We start from the raw sequence: 19200 nt of genomic DNA, 5'->3' as shown, positions 1-19200 counted from the left end.
AAGCCTTTGAAGATCTATCTCATTCTCAACACTTAGCAATATTTGTGATATAATCAGCAACACTTGAAGTATTATCAATACTTGGCGAATCAACATACTTTGTGTTCATACTATCTTCTCTTTATACTTGCAGCAACTTGCAAGATTCATAGGTTAGTGAGACCATCATTTGGGAGACAATAAAATTAAAAGATACCTCTATTTCTATCTACTAAGAAATCTAATCTACTTTAACATGGTATCAAAGCAAGGTCAAGGAAGATCCGATTAGATTTGAGATAGTAGATTATCTAGACTATCATTTTGCTCTTAGGAAAAATCACATTCCTTTCTTCATAATGGCAAGCGGAGTCAGATTCGAAGATCGTCTTGAAGGAGTGTCTAACTTTGTATCATGGAAGTTTAGGATCATGCTTACCTTGAAGGAGAATGAAGTAGATTCATTTATAAAGGGAAACATACTTGAACCAGACCATGATGTTGAGAAAATTCAATGGAACAAGAACAATGGAAAAGCTATGAAAGTGATTGTGGATGTAGTTAGAGACCATATAGTTCCAGTTTTTTCAAAGTATGACACAACATACCGCATGTTCAAATCACTTGAAGACATGTAAGAAATAAACAATACCAGCAGAGCTCTCACGTTGAAAAGAAAACTCCATCACGCGAAGATGAATAAGGGAGAAACTGTCTGTTGTGACCTTTTCACACATCGCCCCATTGCTAATGGGGACCCCCTCTTTTCCTGCTTTCTGCGTTGTTAGGTTAGGGTTTTGGCTGCTTAGTGGGCAATTTTGTGTTTCTCGTGCCCGAGTCTTGGAGTTTTGATCATGCTTATTGTCGTCTAGGGTTTTTGAAGTTATAGGATCAAGTTGCAAACGTTGATATTTTAATGATCCTAAATTTTGTCTAAGTGTTGACCTTTTGAGTGTTAACGTGTTTTTTAAACACGTGCATCAGTGATTTTAAAGTGCCAAGGTATTCCCAGACCTTTTGGAGTTGTTTTCTCGCTCCTAAGGTATTATTTAAATTGATTTCGCACTTTATCCCGATAATTTTCTAGCGTTTCGCTCTATTTTTTGGAAAATTTGCCTAAGTCCAGTCTAATTTTGAAGTTTCTAAGTGATTTTGAGTGGTTAAAATGCCAAATTTCTAAGGGAAATTCATATTCCAAGGGTTAGAAGGTCAAATTCCATGCTAGAGGTGCTTTTCCCCTCATATTCCAGACTACCCACCCTTTTCCCCCACTCAAAATCCACACTACACATGGGTTTCCCCTGAAATCCATACTGGCTACAATTTTCCACCACTGTTTATCCATGCCTGGGTCGATTTTCCCCTAGAAGTGCTAAAATTTGGCTAAGTGTCAGGATTTTTCTAGACTGCCATCGATTTTCCACCAGGAGTGCGGACTGGAGTGCGGACTATAGTGCGGACAACGTTGAGGATGATTCCATGCCTGGATCGATTTTCCACCAGGATGTTTTATGGCAAGTTAGTGCAGATTTTTGTGTAGACTCTCAATCCATACCCAAGTCAATTTTCCATTGAGAGCATTTTAATGAGTTTTGAGTCCGGATTTTCATCCATACTGAGGTCGATTTTCCATTAGGGAGTGTTTTTTGCAAACAAAGTGAATTTGGAGCGTGGGTTCCTTTTCCAAACTGCCATCGATTTTCCCCTAGGGTGTTTTTTATGCATTTTGATGAAATTTTGTATGGATTTTTGTCCAAGCTAAGATCGATTTTCCCTTGTGGGGATTATTTTGACATTTTAAGTGATTTTAATGGGATTTTTCAATCCCAACCCAAGTCGATTTTCCCCTGGAGGCTCAATTTTGATTTAAAATTGAAATATTTAATAAATGAGCCCCATTTAATTGCTTTTAAATGATGATTAACGATTATTTAAAATTTTAAAAGCAAAAATTTAATAACTTGCAATAAGCATTTAATATTTTAACCTTCTAGAAGCAAGTTGGTTTTTACCAAACAAGTATATAAGCAAGTGTTTTATCCCACATTGCTTGTGTGGTGAAAGTGAGAGGAAAAAGCAAGTATAAGAGAGGAGTCTCCAACAATATTTTATTATTAAATCTGCTAGGTGTCTCCATGAAAGGCGATTTTTCTCTCTTATTGGCGAATTTTGGCAAAGTGCTGAAGTGAAGTGTTGGATTGAGGATTTCTTTCCTCCATTTTTTCCACTTGGCTATCCATTCCCTTGCTACCATTGAAGACCATTTTCAGATTTGGCGATTTTTACAAGTTTGGCGTTTTTTCCAAATTTGGCGATTTTTGGTGTTTGAGAGTTTGGCGATATTTTTCCTCCATTGCTGCTTGTTGTTCCAGACCTCCATTGTTGTAGATTCGAGCTACATTGAAGACATTTTTAGAATTCCAAAATGGCGTCATAGCTGGGAAAGTTTGATTTTTATTTTGCAAGTGTTGGGAGCTTACTTTGGCGAATTCCATGCATGTTTGATGTTACCTTGGCCTCCCTACTTGCTGTCATTTGCTTCAGATCTGAGGTTGTCTTCAGATTTGGACCTCCATTGTTGGCTGCACATTAATTTTCATTGCCCAGCCAATTTCAACTTAGGCGATTTGCATTTGGAGGTGTTTTGTGGAGTTTTAGTGCATTTTTCAAACGATTTTATCATTGTTGCAGGTCTGAAAACTCCATTATAGGCGGTTGTTCTCAGAAATCTTCATTTCCAGCCACCTAACCACTTTGGCGATTTTGCTTGGTGCTGATTTCTTAGTTATTTTCTATCATTTTCAGGGATTTTTCACTACTTTGCAAGGTGCTGGTAAGTCTGAAGTAATTAATTTTCAGACTTGTCCTCAGAAATTTATTTTTTACCAGCCACACTTACATTCCTGGATATGATTGTTTTCATCATCAAAACTGATTTTTATCGAGTTTGTGCATATTTTTGAAGGATTGCAACATGGTTTTTGAAGTTAATTTATTAGTTGCAGGTTGTCTTCAAATTTAGACCTCCATTGTTGATTGCGGAAGGTGTCTTTAGACATACCTTGTATGAAAACACAACCTTTCACACCTTTCCTTAGTTATCGTTGATCCGGTATACTCCTTTGCATTTTAGTTTGCATATTTTCTAAGCATAAGGAGGTATTAATGAATTTTATAGAGGGTTTCCATGCCCTAGTGTTGTCACACTTTGAATCTAATTATCAAAATCTACAGAGTATGGATTATTTTCTTGACTTCATGCTCTAATTAGCTAAAATCTTTAGAAAGTCAGGAATTTTATCAAGAGCATTCTTTATTTTCCCTAGTCTATCTTCAACCTTCGTATAGGTGCGATGTCGAAGTCCGGATTTAAGGAAAGGAAGGAATTACTGAAGATGCTGGAGACTGGATTCTATCAAGAGCTCAAGATTTCATCCAGATGGAAGGAGATCATAGATACAAACATGCATTTCCTAGACTTGGACCAGATGCGACAGCGGATGTTCGGAGTCGGAAATCAAGTTCCTTCCTCAGCATATGCGAACATTATGAAGAGTGGTATTTTTCATGCCGCTGGATTTCCACAGTCCATACAGTGCAGTGAGCTTATCCTGGAGTGTGCACGGTGTTATGATCCGCTCATGCGAATGATCAAGACTCCTAAGGCTGTTGTTATTGCTTACCTTGCTAAGGATGCTATTGCTGAGGTGTTCGGAATTCCACGCGGAACAGATATGAAGGATGTGATCAAGGATGAATATACAGAAAGATACACGAGGATGGGTATATGCAAGAATATGATAAACAAGGAGTGGATGATTGAGCCTAGGTCTCATCATTCCAAGGCTGCCAAGACACTCATGTGCATAGATTTCAAAGAGGAGTATAGCGACTTAATATTCCTACTCAACAGAGTGATGGGGATGTGTTGACGTGTATTTTGTACACTATCAAACACAGAATAAAATACCTAAGGGTACCTTATCCTCTCTTGAATAAAGCCTCTGATTGCTGAAGATATCGCAAAAAAGGATCAATCAGGATGACTCCAAGGTTCTTCGTTGTAGGATCTCTACGTGTGGATAAGCTCTCTGTGGTATGATGTGATTTGCTGGAATCACAAGGGGACTTACATTTGATGATTGAACGTCTGATCTGCTTTGAATATTGCTGGAACACAGGATCTTACTAGCTTTGATTTGAAAAAAAAAAGGAAAAAAGAGGAGGGTGAGGAAAGGATCTAATTCTAATACTAAGAGTGTAGGAGCAATGAATGATCTTTGATGAAATTCTAACTAAGTCTTGTTTTGACATCCCAGGACCATCTCCACAAGGTTAGTGCGATCTTCGAAGGAAAGCTTTATGATGTTCAAATCATCACTGCAGGCATAGACACCATCAGGTTGATGCATATCAATGAAGAAGCGACAATTGAAGTTAAGCTTAAGCTGAATGATTCCAGTTGACTACACAAGGCAAGTCTGCAATCAACAAACTACTAGTAGTATGGATATACGAATTTCACCATCAATCAAACACATTTCTTCCACTCATCTAATAACATGAAATCAAATACGAGAAGTATAGAGACCATGCAAATTGTCGAATCGACCCATAAATTTCACCATTTCTTCAATGAAGTTACAAGTTTTTTACAACAACATCTTGGCAACAATCTTTGCCTTCTCTCTCTACTCTACTCTACTCTAATTGCTATTCTATCAACTAGCTAATCACCTTCTAACTACTCTCTATCTGTCTTCTGACTGCTTCCAACTATATCCTTTACAAAATGAAGAGTCGGGGCTTATATAGTGCCCACAATACAATTCGATGGCTAAGATCAATTTGAGATCAATGGCCAAGATTCAATAATGAAAACCCTAATTAGGGTTTGTTACAACCAATACATAACATTTAATGCTCGACCAATGAAATAATTGTATTGCTTGGACACATGTCCTTTCTGGAAAATTCCACCAATGGATAGCCGGGGTAGGTACATCGAAGTATGTGCCACCTTCCATGAGTTAGGTACATTGAATCTGGACATGCTGAGGTGGACCAATTCGACTGGAGAAGTGATGACTAGGATGCCACCTCGTCTGACACTTGTAACTTGGTAGATATTCAACTTGATGTTGTTGAGAAGCTAGCTTTAATTAATTCATCTGGAACTATCTGCTTCTTCAACGAACCCTTTGCTCTGACTTCTTTTGTCTTTGTTTGCAGGATGTTGATGTACCTCGTCTTGGAATGCTGGATTGGAAGAGGTCACCCTTGATGATGTTAGTCCGAAGAAAGCCATCCTTGTCGATGCTGGATCGAAGAAGGTCGTCCTTGTCGATGCTAGACTGGAGGAGGTTGCCCTTGTCCTTGCTTGATCTTCTTGGAGGAGACCGTCCTTGATCTGGCTTGATTTTCCTTGAGGAGAGTCTTCCGACTTGTAGATCTTTCGAGCTTGGGAGTCACCATCTTGATACCTACACAACATTTCACAATTAATAATATATCTTGAAGTGTAGAAATTAGGATTCAAAAGGAAGATTTAAGATTTTAATTAGGAAACTTCATGATAAATCTTGAGTTATCATTTCCTAATAACTACGCAATTTTCAAAAACTTGAAGTTCAAAATTCACAATTTCAACATTGGGACTAGGATGATCTCGCCATACCTCCACTTGAGAATTAATTCTTAAAAATGATGCAAAAATAAGGTGAATTTTGGCTAGGCGAAATGTAGATTGAAGTCCTTCCTTTAGCAAAATGTGCCTCCTTTAATCTTCTCAAGCATCAATTCCACCACCTTTAGTCTTCAACACTTAAGATAATTCGCTCCAACTAAACCAGATTTTGCACCTCCTTCTTTGCTCCTCAAATCGCACTTGAAATAATGAATGAATGATGATTAAAATTGCTCAAAATACCCCCATTATATAGGGCGCTCACCATTTCATCTCCCCATAGGCCGACTTGGCAAAATAGGCCAAAAAATAAATAAATTTGCAAAAACAAGAGGCCGACCTAATAAAATGGATAAAAATAATACCTCAAGCACTCCTTTTTCAATTTTAATTTTAATTTCACAAAAATTAATTTTAAATGCCTTAATAATAAAAAATTGATTTTTTGAGGCTCAAAATTAATTTATTAAATGCTATGCGCTTTTAAATGCCAATTTAATTAATTCTTTTTTTATTTCGAAGTTGATGATTTTGGCATTTCATGCGATTTGGAGGATGTCAACGTTGGGATATGGCAAAAATAAAGAATGCACATGTTAAGCGCTCTGGTCCCTTGGAGAGGGACAGGAGCACTTTTTCATTTTTAGGCTAGGATTCTCAATTTTTTATAGTCAAACCTTTGTTCACCATGTTTTAGAAGATCCTTCCCATCTCATACAACTTTGCCTTAGCATAATCTCGGAGGGAATTTGTTGTTTTCATAAAAAGCGCTCTGGTCCTTCAGTGAGGGACGGGAGCACTTTTGAGTCCATTGCATGAATTCTTGATCACATTAATCTTCAATTTACCCTCAAGGCGTAGAATATCACATTTCACTCCATCTTGAGCCTTGGTGATAAAAATATCCTTTCAAAATGCAAGATAAATGGTCATATTTGGAAATTGCGCCCTGGTCCCTTGATGAGGGACAGGAGCACTATTGCCAGTTGTCGTCAAAATTTGCAACTCTCGCATCTCAATTCCACTTCAAGGCATTTTAAACATTTTTTCAAACTTGCGCCTTGGCCTCAATTTGTCCAAAATTGGCGAGAAAGGCGAGATAACATGTTAAGTGCTCTAGTCCTTCAGTGAGGGACAGGAGCACTTTTTCATTTTTAAGCTTATCCGTCCTTTGCTAGCTTCCCAAATTATCTTCAATGGGCTAATCATGTCCTCTTCCATTCATTTCAATCACAAACTTGCCTTGGCCTTGCAGGAAATTTACACTTTTTGGAAAATCGCTCTAGTCCCTTGGAGAGGGACGGGAGCACTTTTTGCATCTTGGTGTATTTCTTTGTTCTTTTAAACCTTCCAATTGCATCTAAGGCATAAAACATCATTCCTCCTTCCCATCCAAGTCAAGTTTTGCCATAAAATATCGAACAAAGAGGAGAAACTTGAAAAAGTGCCATGGTCCTTCAGTGAGGGACAGGAGCACTTTTTGTCATTTGGGTTGATTTACTCCCTTGTGATCCGCTTAAATTATATTCAATGGACAAACCATGCTTCCCTTAACCTCTTCAAACCATAAAATCACTTTAATCTTGTAAAGGCAGTGCAAATTTGAAATTCAAGCTCCGGTCCTTCAGTGAGGGATGGGAGCACTTTTTGCCCTCTAAGCCAAATTGTCTCACTTTCCACCTCGAAATTCCTTTGCTAGGGAAGATTTCATCTTACTTCATGCTATGAATAGAAGTTAATGTCCAATAAAGGTCTAAAATTGTGCATATAAAGAAAAGTGCTCTGGTCCTTCAGTGAGGGACGGGAGCACTTTTGATCTTCTAAGCAAAAACTTCATCATTTCATTGTTTTCAATCAAGTCTGGATGCTTTATCATGTTCATTTAGTCCTCCACTATGCCTTTGATGTTTCGATTTGACCAAACAAGGCCAGGAATGGCTCAAATAAGTCTTTTCGCTCTGGTCCTTCAGTGAGGGACGAGAGCACTTTGCCTTGGTCCCTTGGTGAGGGACAGGAGCACTTTTTCCTTTAACCTTCAAAATTCACCATTTTTGTGCCTTCAAAATCTTCAAAAGTATCAAGTCATGTCCAATTATCATTCCGGAAGACCCTGCACAAAACAAAATAGAAAAGTCAGTGACAAATATGCATAAAAGAACATTTGTGCTCTGGTCCCTTGGAGAGGGACGGGAGCACTTTTGTCCTTTCTAGCTAATCCATTCAAAATTTAGGTCTCCAATCATTTCACAAGGCAAAGTTAGGTCATCCTCAAGGCCCGGAATTTGTTAGCAAGCCCTCACAAAACAAGAAATTGCACTTAGAATGAAATTCGCCCTGGTCCCTTGGAGAGGGACAGGAGCACTTTTGCTGTTTCAGGTATCATCTTGCCTCCGAAAAATGATCAAAATTTACCTAGGCAAGAATACACAATTTCATCTTCAAAGTGCTAACACTTAGACAAAATTTGAATTTTCCCTCAAAAACCCTGACTAGACCTAACCTGGGACCTATCTGACCTCCTGACAAACTCACCTTACTTCAATAATCAATCCTCGGAAGGATGCTTAATAACTTTCAAAATTTGACTGGACTCAGCTTGAAAAACATCCAAAAGAAACCCCTAAGGTTTAGCCCTAGCCCAGACAGACAACTCACTCATTCAAAACCCTAAAAGCAGAGAGAAGAACAGGCAAAACAAAAGCGAAAAGAGGGGGTCCCCATCTAAATGGGGCGATGTGTGAAAACGTCACAACAGGATGCTGCAGGGAGCAATATTCGATGGATGGATGTTCTATTTCATCCAGGATTGTCTTAGAGGAACATTGGTAAATTGGTCTAAGATTATAAGTGACAATCTGGACTTTCAACTGAGGAATGTAGAGCGGTCCAAGTCATTCGCCATGACTTCTTACCTAGTATATCTTCTTGCACAATGTGTTTCATACAGAGGATTGATATGCAAAGGTGAAGTCGGGAATGGGCAAGGACAATTCAAGAGTCATGAATGCTACCCCCAGCTGAGCATGTGTAGAATTGAAGACTATAAGAGAGTGAATGATGCATTCACTATGTACATCACACGGATGCTACAAGGCGGAATCCACAGAAGATTGTCCAAAGAGGCAACGGAGTTAATATAGAAATATGGATCGTGGTATATTCAGTTTCCCACTTTCACGTACCTTAGGATTCATGGGTTTCAATCCGAACCCTACAGGCTTCCTAGTTATCCAACCGACAAAATGATCTTGTTGGAAGTGGTGAGACAACTTCTAGAGTTCGATGTCATTCAAAGAGAGAAGCATAGGACAGGCATGACATTCCCTATTTCGGTTGGGAAGACGTCAGAGGTTTGCCAGTCTGCCATAGCTGCCAGCACTGCGAGTGAGGAGCTTGTATTCTATCGATTTTCTACATATAAGAAAAAAGAAAGATTTGATCCAGACAAGAAAGTTGGAAGGATTAGAGGAGAGAAGTTCATTCACAAAGTTGACATAGAAGTTATTGGGTCAACCTGATGGACGAGCAAGCAGTGAAGAGAAGAATGTGGTCCAGAATGTCAATGGATTTCATGAGGAAGTGTGGACTTTTCCTCATTCCTAATCAAGTGTTAGATAACAGATATCATACACATCCACAGTATGAGAGTGAAATGAAGAAGGCAATCCTATTGCCTAATTGGTCAAAGTCAAAAGAAATTGACCTGAATATATTGATGAGAGAGGTCTTGACTTTCTCCCCTGCATGGGTAGATATACAGATGAATAAGTTAGTTGATATGGGTGTTCCCTTCACTTATGAAAGGATGAAGCAGAAAGAGTCTACTTCCGAGGATGATCAGAGGACTATCAGTGATGTCAGGATTCATGCAAACGAAGAGAGTCAAGCTCCCAAGAGAAGGAAGAACATGCTAGGAGAAGTCAAGGCCAGAGGGAAGAAGATTGAGGAGATTAAGAAGAAACAGAAGACTATCATTCCTCCACCTATCATTCCTTCACTACCTCTCAGTGTCTCATCAATCGAAGTGATTGAAGTAACAGAGTAGAACAAGGAAACCCAGTAGTGTTCCAACACAGTGATACTACCAGAGAATACTCAGGAGTTACATGCCATAGCGACATCTGCACCTCCGAATGAGAATGATGATCAGTCGGGATCCCCTACTGTCCTTTTGGAAGTTAGTTTGGGAAATGAGGTATACAATTGGACCAGGAATAATCGTGATGATGATGATGATGTTATCTCAGCATTGAGAGGACTTGATCGAGAAATGTGTCGTGATGATGGTATGGAGATGGCCACTATTCCTGAATGGCTGATGAGAAGTATGGAGAAAAGTAAGAAAATGATAGAGGTACAGCCTATTGATGACATTGATGACTACCTAGCTAGGAGTGTTGAGGAGAAAAAACCCAAGAGAACGAAGATTTTGTCGCACATAGCTAGAGATGAGACAGGAATGCGGATTGCTCAAATTGTTGTTCCTATTGCAGGCATGACAACGGACATTGCTACCCCTATAGATTTCCAGATCACTTCAGTTGCCCTTGGTTGTACATCCAGAAAGCAAGAATTTCAGGAGGTTGGTGAAAACCTCAAGACAATTGATGCAAGGTTAGACAGAGAGATTGTGGAGAAAGAAAGGTACAGAGAAGAGAATATCAAACTTAGAGAGTATATTGCAGGGATAAGGCGTGAAAATCCCACCCTTATTTTCCCTATTGCAGTTGACCATGGAATGCATTCACACTATGAGGCAGTGAGAGATACACTCTCGGAGGTGGAAAAGTGGATTGAGAATACAAGAAAGCAGGCAGATGATTTCCTTACTCAGTTTGTCCATGCATATGATAGGACAATAGGGCTTGCATTCAGAATCCAGTATTTGGAGGGAGTTTGGGAAGAATTCCGGCCTATTCAAGAGAAGACTATTCCACGCCTCCAGGCTTTGAAGAGGATTCCTAATTCCACCTTGGTCAGCGAGAACATTGTGCACAGTGGAGACAGATACGATTTCCATGGCTGGTATTGTTCATTAGCCATGAAGAAATCAACTTATGAGAATGCCCAGTCGAGTTGTACGTAGATGGAGGGATTGATTTAGGACATTCAGATGAAGATCCTTGCCTCAATTGAGGAATTATTGGGTGTTGATGTTAGTGATGCAAGTGGTTTACACTTAGCCGAATTAAGAGACAAGATGAAATTTATGTATTTTTGCCAGTTGGACTCTTTGAAGAAGAGTCAGATAGACGACTTGGTCTCTTTGTTGATTCATGTTCATAGTTTGGAGAAGCTCATGCCAGAATGGGAGAACACTTTGGATGCTTGCTCGGATTCACTGGACGTGATTGATTTACAGCAGGATACCTTGCCTAGCATTTCCATGGAGGAGTTAGATTCAGTATTGGCTAGATTCTTGGAGTATGCTAGGAGAGAGAGATGCAGGGAGGAATCTTCTAAAAGGTTCCCTATTTGATGACTAGGTATCTTTTTATTGGGCCATATGTAGGTGGCCATTTTTTATGTAAACCCTAATTAGGGCAATTCTAGGGTTTTGTTGGCATGATCTCGACTGTTGATCTTGTATCAATCTGGGCCATACATTTTGTAAGAGACTCTATATATGCCTCCTTGTCTCTCATTTGTAAGAGAGTTTTTGTAGAATTGTTGGTATATGCTGCAACTATTTGAATCATAATCATTGTTCAATTGTTGGTGATTTTGCTCTTCAAGTGTTGTCTTTGCATTCATGGTTCTCAATTCCTCCAAGTTAGATTAGAATTTATTTTCATGTATGTTAGATTAAGTGAAAGATTTGTTGAATTTATTTGTGTGGAATCCTTAATCCATACCACTAGCCTCTTGCCACTGGTAAGTGTGCCTTGTGTGGTCAACTGGAAATTTAAGTAAGCTTAACTTCAACTATTATGTGTCCCTTGACAAGCATCAACTTGGATGGTGTCAACGTTTGATGGTGATAGCCTAAAAATACTTAAGTATACCTTAGATGATTGCACTAAGCTTGTGTCAATACCTATTTGTGAGACCTCGCCTAGTTTGATTCCGCTAGATCTGTTCATCATTTCCTACATTCCTAGGCTTAGAATAGATTTCCTGAACCCTATTCCTTTTGCCCATTTTTTAGTAAGAAGTAAATCCAGAGCCATATTGATAAATCTTAAGTTGTCAGCACACCTACTCCGCATCTTCATGATAATCCAAACGTTTGCGTAAGTCCCCTAGTGAACACAGCAATTCACATCGACCATTGAGTTACCCACTCGTCAAGACCTGACATGTAGAAACCTTGGAATCATTTTAGTTGATCTCATTCTTAGCATCTGAGGTGATTTTGTTCAAGAGAGGGTAAATTATCTTGGTAATTTATTCTGTAATGTTATGTGCCTAAAACACACATCAATACTGTCACATCATATTTTATGAGGATCACTGAATTGAGGGACCAACTTTCTACAATTGGTCATCTAATTGACAACAAGGAGTTAACATTGATGGCTCTGAATGGACTCCCAACATCATGGGAATCATTTATTCAAGGAATAAGTGCACATTCAAAGCTCCCCAAGTTCGATTGGTTGAAGACGGATTGATCACCAGGGGGATTGACTAAAATACCACCAATGAAGATATTCATGTGTTGAACTCTCACTCTCACAAGAAAGGGAAGAAGAGGAACTTCAAGAGGAAGAAGGACAAGGGCACCAATGGAAAAGGCTCTTCCAAGAAGAGGAGAGACATATCTCAAGTGCAGTGTTTCAGATGTCATAAGTATGGACATTATGCCATGAAGTGTCTGGATAGGCCAAAACAACAAGCCTCCATTGTTGAAGTTGGAAAATCTAGCGTGGGGAATGAACCCAAGAAGTTTGTCTTCTATTCAACTCTATCAAGCCAAGTTTCAACCAGCCTGAACACCTGGGTGATTGATAGTGGAGCCTCGCGTCATATCACCGGATTCAGAGAACACCTAGACACTATGGTGGAGAATTTTGATGAGGAAGTAACCATTGGGGACGATTCTAGCTACCCAGTCAAAGGGATTGGAACCTGTACCATAAATCTGAAAACAGGCATATCTCTTCAGCTCACAGGAGTATTATTTGTGCCAAGGATAAAGAGAAATCTAGTCTCCATTTCTGCACTTGAAGATAAAGGGTATAGGATAACCTTTATGGAAGGCAAAGTTCTAGCATGGCCAAAGAACTCCACAATCAAGAAGGCTCATACTATAGGAGTTAGACATGGATGCCTTTACAAACTATGCACTACTCCCACTCTAGCCCTAATTCATGAGACTTCAAATTCAAATGAGATTTGGCACAAAAGATTATGGCATCTCCATTTTTCGTGCTCTACCCTCCATAGAGAAAATGGTGATTGGTTTGCCTAAGCTAAATCAAAATCATGAAGGAACATGCAAGGGTTGTGCCCTAGGAAAGAATACAAAAGGAACTTTCCACAATAGTGATAGCAAATCTAAAAATGTATTAGAACTAATTCATTCTGATTTATGTGGACCCATGTCTATAACCTCTATAGGAGGATTTTTGTACTATGTAATATTTGTAGATGACTTCTCTAGGAAAACTTGGATATATTTTCTTAAATGTAAAGAGTCTAAAGAAATCCTTATGAGGTTCAAGGAATTCAAGGCCCTTATAGAAAACATGTCAGGGAAGAAAATCAAAACATTAAGGATAGACAATGGGGGGGAATATACTTTAGACATTTTTAAGGAGTTTTGTGTAAATGCTGGGATTATGAGGGAGTTTACTGTACCTTATAATCCCCAACAAAATGGGGTGGCAGAAAGAAAGAATAGGACTATAGTAGAAGCTGCTAGAGCTATGATGTATGATCAAAACATAGAAACTTCATTTTGGGCCGAAGCCTCTAGGACAGCTGTCTACATCCAAAATAGATGTCCTCATTCACTTTTAGACAACAAAAACCCCGAAGAACCATTCACTGGCATCAAACCTGATATAAGTCATCTAAGAATCTTTGGTTGTCCTGTCTACTTGCATGTACCTAAAGAAAAGAGGTCTAAGTTAGAACCCTCAGGCAGGAAAGGAGTATTTGTAGGCTATAGTGAAACATCTAAAGCCTATAGGATATACATACCTGGTCAAAGATTAATTGAACTTAGCAGAGATGTCATTTTTGAGGAAGACATTGCTTTCAAGAGATCCAAAAGCTCTCATGAGATAGAAGATCAAGATCCTTCTAAAAATATGGAAGAGGATCATGCTCCTGCGATTCAGAGGGAGACTCTTGAAGAAATTGAAAGTGAAGGTCAAATTGCTCCCTTAAATGAACCCTGTAATGTAAACCGAAAGAGACCACTTTGGGCTAGGAAGATGATTCAGGAAGCCAAGAATTATGCAGCACCAAAGGGAACCTTCAGGGAAAGCAAGAGACCTCACAGATTCTCTAGTTATGTTGCCTTGATGAGTGAGATCATAAATTCAGAACCATCTTGTGTTAAAGAAGCTCTCAATCATCAAGTGGGGAAAGATGCCATGTCAGAAGAGTATCAGTCCATTGTAAAAAATGATGTCTGGGACATCGTACCAAGGCCTAAAGAAAAATTTGTTGTATCATCAATATGGCTCTTCAAGATCAAACATACTGCAGATGGTAGCATTGAAAAACACAAAGCCCGGTTTGTTGCCAGAGGTTTCTCTCAAAAAGAGGGAATTGATTATGAAGAGACTTTTGCCCCTGTTGCCTGATACACTTCAGTCAGAGCCGGAATTCCTATTGTATCATCAAAGGGATGGAAGATCCATCAAATGGATGTGAAGACTGCATTCCTAAATGGCACGATTAAGGAGGAAGTCTATCTAGAGCAACCTGAAGGATTTGTTATACATAAGGCTGAATCACATGTTTGCAGATTGAAGAAGGCTTTGTATGGACTCAAACAGGCCCCTAGAGCCTGGTATGAAAGGATTGATCACTACCTCTTGGGGTTATGGTTTTCCAAGAATGATGCAGATCCAAACCTCTACTTTAAGGTAATTGATGGTGATATGTTAATTCTTATTTTATATGTTGATGACCTATTGATCATAGGAGAAGATCACCTAATTACCCAGTGTAAAAAGGACTTAGCTTCAGAATTTGATATGAAGGATTTAGGTATCCTACATTACTTTCTTGGATTAGAAGTTTGGCAGCAGGCAGATGGCATCACTCTGAATCAGGGAAAGTATACTATTGACATTCTGAAGAGGTTTGGAATGATAGAGTGCAGACCCATGTCTACACCTATGGAAACAAATTTGCACAAATTGAAGGAAGCAGCAGTAGACTCAGAATTTGCAGATCCCACTCTCTACAGACAGATAATTGGATCCTTGATGTATTTGGTCAACACTAGACGTGATATTTGTTATGCAGTGAATGCACTTAGCCAGTTTATGTGTGAACCAAAGGAGATACATCTTGTTGCAGCAAAACACATTTTGAGATACCTTCGAGGCTCAATTGGATATGGTCTTAGATACAAACATGTAGACCTAGATTTGCATGGATACACTGACTCAAATTGGGTTGGAAGTGTGGTTGACAGAAAGAGCACATCAGGATGTTGCTTCAGTTTAGGATCAGCAATGATCTCATGGATCAGTAGAAAACAATCCTCAGTTGCACAGAGCTCTACAGAAGCTGAGTACATTGCAGCCTCCATGGGAGCAAGAGAGGCAGTGTGGCTTAGGAAATTGCTTGTAGGACTGTTTTGTCAGCTCTTGAATCCTACTATCATCCATTGTGACAACTAGAGTTGCATCAAGCTTTTAGTGAATCTAGTGTTTCATGATAGATCAAAACACATTGAGATTCCTTATCACTATGTTAGAAACATGGTAGATACTGTAAACACTTAAAAGATCAACCAAGAAACATGCCTTCCACAAGAGAATGTTGCAACATAAGCTTGCATGAACATGAGTTGAAATGCTCAATGAGATATGAAAATGGTTCAATTGATATGATACAATGTACAAATGAGCCTTGCTTATATATGCAAGATGATGAGGTAGGATTACAACTATCCTTGATACAAACATTAAATGCATGACGCATAATGATAAATGCCTAAAACAAATATTGAATAATGAGATATGACTCATATCTTCTAGAATGCCACCTATGATAACCAACACAATCCTATTAACATTATTAAATGACAAGTTACATAAAGCAACTTTATGACAGCTAACTTAAATGCAAGCTAGGTCCTAAGTAAACTTAACATGTGAATATGTTCTAACCAGGCTTGCAAAACTCAGCGAGCAATTCAAAAACTCGCACGTAATCGCGATCCATAATGCCGCGCGAGTTAATCGCGGAAATACTCGGGCCGATTTTTTTATATACTCGCCGCGATTTTTTTGGCAAATAATCGCCGTTAATGGCCAAAACCCGCCCGAAACGCGGCACAAAATGCGAGAAAAACGCGACTTAAGTCGCAGGCAAAAAAAAAACCGAAGTCTTTATTCCATTTCGCGGCTCGCGCGACTCCGGAAGGCAAAAAACGCCACGCGATTTGCATAGGGTTTGCATTTGCACGCACGACCAGGTATCTTTTTGTATTGTTTTATTTCGAATACACAGTCATTTTGCCTGTGTAATACACAGTCATTTGAAATGACTGTGTATTACACAGTCAAAATGACTGTATTGTTTGCATTTGCACGCACGACCAGGTATCTTTTTGTATTGTTTTATTTCGAATACACAGTCATTTTGACTGTGTAATACACAGTCATTTGAAATGACTGTGTATTACACAGTCAAAATGACTGTATTGTTTGCATTTGCACGCACAACCAGGTATCTTTTTGTATTGTTTTATTTCGAATGACTAAGACTGTGTAATACACAGTCATTTGAAAATGACTGTGTATTACACAGTCTTAGTCATTTCAAATGACTGTGTATTACACAGTCACGGTCATTTCAAATGACTGTGTAATACACAATCATTAGTAATTACAATTTACAGTCATTTCAAATGACTGTGTATTACACAGTCATCAGTCATTTGAAATGACTGTGTAATACACAGTCATTTGAAAATGACTGTGTATTACACAGTCACAGTCATTTGACTGTGTAATACACAGTCATTTCAAAATGACTGTGTATTACACAGTCACAGTCATTTCAAATGACTGTGTAATACACAGTCATTTCAAATTTTCAAATGACTGTGTATTACACAGTCATCATTACACAATCACAGTCATTTCAATTTTCAAATGACTGTGTAATACACAGTCATTTCAAATTTTCAAATGACTGTGTATTACACAGTCATCATTACACAGTCACAGACTCAGTCATTTCAAATGACTGTGTATTACACAGTCACAGTCATTTCAATTTTCAAATGACTGTGTAATACACAGTCATTTCAAATTTTCAAATGACTATGTATTACACAGTCATCATTACACAGTCACAGTCATTTCAAATGACTGTGTATTACACAGTCATCATTACACAGTCACAGTCATTTCAAATGACTGTGTAATACACATTCATTTTCAAATGACTGTGTATTACACAGTCATCAGTCATTTGAAATGACTGTGTAATACACAGTCATTACAGTCATTTCAAATGAGAAATGACTGTGTATTACACAGTCATTTTCAAATGACTGTGTAATACACAGTCATTACAGTCATTTCAAAATTTCAAATGACTGATGACTGTGTAATACACAGTCATTTTCAAATGACTGATGACTGTGTAATACAGAGTCATTTTCAAATTTTGAAATGACTGTGTAATACATAGTCATTTTCAAATGACTGATGACTGTGTAATACATTAATCATTAATGTACATTGTAATTAATGACTGTGTATTACACAGTCAATTGTGAAATACTCATAGTCATTTGAAATGACTGTCAACTGTGTAATGTCAATGTGTATTAAAGTATTTCATTTAAATTTAAATTTGAAGTTAAAAACTTAAAAAAATACACAACCAATTAAAAATTTTAATTTTAGAGAGTCATCTATTAATAGATGACTGTAAATAAAATACAGTTATACAGTCATTGTAATTTTTGGATGTTTGTGATTTTTTTTGGTAACAATGTTATTTATCTCTAAATGTTGCCTCTCTTTTGCTAGGTTCTTTTCCACATCTTTTTGAAAGAAAATGGATTCAGCTTCTACAGTTAAAGTTGGTGGCAAAAAGAGAGACCCTTGTTGGAAACATGGGAGACCAGGTCCAAAACGAGGAGATGTTTTTTGCAACCATTGCAAAAAAATTGTAAAAGGTGGCATTAATAGGTTCAAATATCACCTTGCAAAAATTCAATGCCGAGATACCACAAGCTGTACGGAATGTACTGAAGAGGCTACGAGAGATGCAATAGCAACGCTTGAAGCATATGATCAAAGGAAGGCAACAAAAAAGAGAACAGCAGAGGCAATGGCAGCCCCAAGGGCAGATTTGAGTTCCATGGGGTCACATACAGATGTGGGGACATCTGGTTCTTCCCTTGGGCCACGGATACGAGCAAAGGGAACTTTGGACAGCAACATGGAAAACTTCTTTATTCCACGTAACACTCCTGGTGCACAACCTGGATTGCTTGGCACTGCATGGAATAAAGAGGCTCACCAACAAGCCAAGGTGGCGTGTGCTAGATTTTTTATCTACAACGATGTTCCGTTCAATGCTATTTCTAGTCCATCTTGGGACCAATTGGTCACCGCGTTGACTGTGGCAGGTAAGGGGTTCAAATCCCCAAGCCGTTACGAGGTAAGTGGACCGTTATTGCAGGATGAGGTCCAAAACACTCATGCATTAGTGGAAGAGCAAAGGACTATTTGGGAAAAGAATGGCTGCACCATTCTTTCTGATGGATGGACAGATGGTAGGAACAGGACACTCATCAACTTTCTAGTTGCTTCAGGAGGACAGTTAGTATTTTTAAAATCAATTGATGCCTCCAATGAAGTGAAGAATGCGGAGACCTTGTGCAACATGTTGGATGAAGTGGTGATGGATGTGGGAGTGCAGAATGTCATCCAAGTTGTGACTGATAATGCAGCTGCATATGTGGCAGCCGGCAAAGTTCTAATGGCTAGACATCCGACATTATTTTGGAGCCCTTGTGCTGCCCATTGTCTTGACTTGCTCCTTGAGGACATAGGGAAACTAAGTTGGGTAAAGAAAGTGGTTGAAGATGGAAGGAATATCACCAAATACATCTACAATCACACATGGGTCCTGAATCTTATGAGAGAGCACACTGAAGGTAAGGATCTTGTGCGGTCGGGGGTCACACGCTTTGCTACCAATTTCCTCACCTTGCAGAGCATACTTGCTACATTGCCCAACCTGAAGCGGATGTTCGTGAGTGAAAGATGGTTGGGGAGTCCTTATGCTACAAAGCCTGAAGCAGAGAAGGTTGTGATTGCCATTTTTGATACTAATTTTGCCAAGATAGTGGAGGAGATCATCAATGTAAGTTTTGA

The 19200-nt window shown here is 38.8% G+C and overlaps 1 protein-coding gene across 3 annotated transcripts in view; it reads left to right on the top strand.

The window, feature by feature from the left end:
* LOC131873919 (probable inactive purple acid phosphatase 2) overlaps positions 1–19200 on the top strand; it is a 68480-nt gene that overhangs the window by 34428 nt on the left and 14852 nt on the right. The gene's annotated exons all lie outside the window — the stretch shown is intronic.

The sequence above is a fragment of the Cryptomeria japonica genome, chromosome 3 (assembly GCF_030272615.1).
Source record: "Cryptomeria japonica chromosome 3, Sugi_1.0, whole genome shotgun sequence".
Lineage (NCBI taxonomy): Eukaryota > Viridiplantae > Streptophyta > Pinopsida > Cupressales > Cupressaceae > Cryptomeria > Cryptomeria japonica.
Note: the sequence above shows the minus strand (reverse complement) of the source record. Positions and strands in the feature narration are given on the sequence as shown.